Below are 4,170 nucleotides of genomic sequence, written 5' to 3' on the forward strand. Positions count from 1 at the left end.
GAAATATTAATGCAGTATACCCCGGGCTAACTGGAAACATTTTCACGCTTAGCAGTCGCAAAACGATTTTTTACACACTTGTTCTAAGTGTTATCTTTTCCTGGCTTATAATTCGAACGTCTTAATTGTAGCCTAAAATAAGGTTATAGGAGGGTATCGAACATAAATTTCGTTCAGCTTCACAATGTTCTGAGCCTCAATAATTTCTCCGATGAGTGATTGAAAGTTTTTCCTGACAACAGTGCAGTTTTGTAAAGTCTACTGAGCATCCACAGTCCCTAAATGAATGCCTATATGTGAAAAATATTCTGTTTTGATGTTGTTTCGCTCTCTTAAGTTGTCATTTACACATCTTTCAGTCTCTCCTACATCGGGTTGACCATGATAGGGAAATAGAAATAAAAACGACTCCTTCTGTTCACGGGATGTTAGGTGTTCGATTTGTTTTAGTACAACCTCTACTGTGATTTAAGGCACACTTGATATTTTTGCATAAACCGGAGAGTTTGTTAGGTGTTTAAAAAACCACATCCAGATTTACACGGTTTTCTATTGTCTTGAGACTGCTTGAGATGTTATAAATGGAAGATTTAACTGCTGGTCTTTTCATGCTGTCTCCTGACCTGCCTCCTCTGCATTCGCTCTTCTTAAATATTTAAGTGGGTTTTCAGCACTAGAGGTGTGTAGATATGTGGGATATCTTGCTTGTCTTAGCCTAGATATATTTGCATCAAGGCTTACTTAGGTCGAATACAGGCAGGACTTATTAAGAGAGTTTTTAAAATATACGCTTATTATGCCCCTTTTTACAAACTTTAAATGTGCCTATTTAAGTTGAAGAAGTGGCTTCTTTTATTTTGGTTCACATGACCAACAGTCATGGCGGGGCAATAGAAAATGTCGGAGGCCTAGGAATAATAATAATAATAATAATAATAATCCTTTATTTGTATAATGCCCCAGAACAACCTATTGGTTACAGTGTGGTGGCACATAAAAAGTTTAAAAATAGAAAAAAAAGAACACCTAAAACAGTACACAATCTCAACCCCCCCCCCCCCCCCCGACATATGCTCTCGAAATTGAAACATTTCACAATCATAAACCAAAAATATGCATATCAAGTAGTCGTTTGAACGCAGCAAAATTTAAAAATATGTCTACATGAGTCGGAAATTCATTTAAGCAAATTTGCATTCTAGCCAAAGGGGACGGTCTCGTTTGGATAGATCTATAAAACACGCTTGAGTTTCTAACGACTCGGGCCGGTACATGAAAGTTCAAAGACGACACAAGATTGCTATCAATTTTCCCGTGAACCACTTTGTATAAAAATATAATGTCACGAGCAATCCTTCTTTTTGAAAGGTTCTGCAGTGAAAGTTCTCTAAGAAGGTATTCATAATCAAAATAACATTTTCTATCAAAATATCTATCATAAACAAGGCGTATAAATCGCTTCTGAACTCTTTCTATCCGTGCAGCGTCGGTCATTGTTAGCGAATCCTAAATCTCCTCCAGCCGGAAGCTCGCGAGTTATCTCTAACCGGTCTGAACAATCTTTAAAACTGGTGATAACTTTGGTCCTAGTGCTTGGGAAGTAGTTTTCGTTGATGTGCGAAGGTATTAAAAATCACCAACTTACAGAGGTTCACTTTCACCGGTTTTGAATTGTCGAGGCACTTATGCAGGAGTCTGTCATGATGTGCGGGATACATGTCACTAGGAGCTGGTGCAAATCATGACCCTATGCATACTCTCTTTTTTGGGGGCAGGTGTTACGATCCCACATAGCATAGGCAGTTTGTAAGTGAACGATGAGCAATTCAAGAAAACTGATTTAAGAAAGCCCTGAAAGTTTTGGAAGGCGATATCCCCCCAAAAAAGGAGTGCTCTTCGATACATGCTAAAAGCTGTTCTTGAGACAATGCTTGGTGTAAGCGCTCGACCTAAATGCTGCTACATTGAGAGAAGCAAGTACCGTATTTTCCGAACTATAGTCCGCACCCGGTGTATAGTCCGCAGGGGGAAATTTGGGGTCAAAAATAAAAGATTTTGCTTAGATAGCCCGCACCCCGTGCATAGCCCGCACCCGGTGCATAGTCCGCACCTGGTGCTTAGTCGACACGAAAATCTTCTCATAGACGGCACACGTTTACAAATGTCTGCTTTTAGCGCACAATAAAGCCTATAATGAATCATCATTAACATACACTTTCGTGCACAAAATTTGTCTCGTCATAATAAACGATCTTGAAAAACATAATTCCTGTATAGTCCGCATGCGTAGATAGTCCGCACAACCAGAAATTTCAACTTTTAAACATGTATAATCCGCGGACTATGGCCCGGAAAGAACGGTATATTAGTTTTTAAACATTTTCAGCGCAAAAACGCACAACGTTGGCTGTTCATTAATAGTGGTTGCATTAGAAATATGCACCAGTGAAAGGTCAGTATTATATATTCACAAAAAAAACGAAACTTCCAAACCATTCACGACTCTCTTTCGCTAAACAACTCAAATGAGGTCATAAGTTTTATCAGTAAGCATAGTGAGGACCACTCCCAAGCATTTTCTAATGATATCCAAGACTCATATTAAGCATTGCCTCGAGGACAGCTTTTAGCATCTATCAAAGACTGCAATAATACTTTTCGTGCTATCACCTTCCAAAATGCCTAGGGTTCTTATCAAAGCAGTTTTCTTGAATCGCTCACCGTTTGCTTAAAATTTACCTATACTACGCGGGATGGTGAAACTTACTTTTAAAAGGAGGGAGTATGCATCGGATCATGCATGGCACCAGTTCTTAGTTACTTTTCTCTCTCACATCATGGCAAACTCCAGCGTAAGTGCTTCGGCAGCTCAAAAGTGGCGAAAGTGTACCCCTACGTTTATGGTTTTATAATACTATTAGACATCAACAAAAATGACTTTCCAAGCATTCTGTTCAACGTTCCCACAAGTTTTCAAAACTGTTAATACTAGTTTTCAAAACCATATTGGAATAAAAATGGCAGTAACCTTAGATAATCATTGGCAAAATATCGGAAATTTCATTGGCCCAGCGTTGGAGGAGGTTGCACCCCAATATTGGGTCTAATATCGGAATCCAATCAATCCGATATTGTTTCAAATTTAGGCCAACACTGGTCCGCTGCTTGGGGCATTTCTCTGGCGTACTAGCGGTGCTAACAAAGGCTGTCCCTATTTAAGGGTAAGAATGGTAAAAATGATTCTTTCGTCTTGTAAATTGAAATCTACAACCCGCACACATTCTCTGCTAGAACTCACAGTCAAGGATAACGGGCAATAATGGCGAGATATCCACTGAGCAATAATGAGCGCGCATGTTTCTACTTGACGAAATAATCACAATTTGCTTCGTGTTACAGACCCTTCTTATAAGGTACAAGTAATTACCCACTGCACGTTCACCAGGCCTTCAGCATTAAGTTCACATATTGGGCACATAGCGGCCCAACTCTCCCCAAGGGGACAAGCTCGACCAGCGACTGTTTTAAAACAATCATTCTACAAAATACATTTATTTTGTAGTTTTTATATACTTGAAGAATGTTTGACGACATAATCCTACTTACGTTAGAAAAAACATTTGCCTCAACCGAAATATAATTAAATCCACAAGAAGAATGAAATATTATGTCGTCATTATTTGGCTCTTTTCTCCTCTCCTTTTGGCCTAAAGAAGTAATCCGAAACTCTTCTTGGCGCTCTTGCCGCATTGCACGAGTCACACATAAACTATGCAGTTTAAAGATTTGAGTCAGTCGTATACGGCATCAAGCGAAACCGCGAAAACCGAATGTCGCAATTGTTGCCCCGTCGTCACAGCCTGGCCGTCGTTGCCGTCCCATTTCGATGCTGGAGGCAAGATAAAGGTGACGCCGAGGAGGTAGTTGTGCGAAAGTTCGAAAAATCCCTTGTTGTACGCGTGAGAGAAATATAGCAAGACGAGCGAACACAAGAATACAAACAAGAACCAAAAGAAAGATGGAAAACGAGTCAGAATTTTAACGGAAATGGCCAGCTGAGCGAAAATAAACCTACACATTACAAAAAAAGGTACTCAACATAAACACCAAGAAGAATAGACGTATACGCTGCTGGACTAATGATTATGTTTTTTCTATCCTCCTCTGCCG

The sequence above is a fragment of the Ixodes scapularis genome, unplaced genomic scaffold, assembly GCF_016920785.2.
Source record: "Ixodes scapularis isolate PalLabHiFi unplaced genomic scaffold, ASM1692078v2 PGA_scaffold0__279_contigs__length_252992795, whole genome shotgun sequence".
NCBI classification, from domain to species: Eukaryota; Metazoa; Arthropoda; class Arachnida; order Ixodida; family Ixodidae; genus Ixodes; species Ixodes scapularis.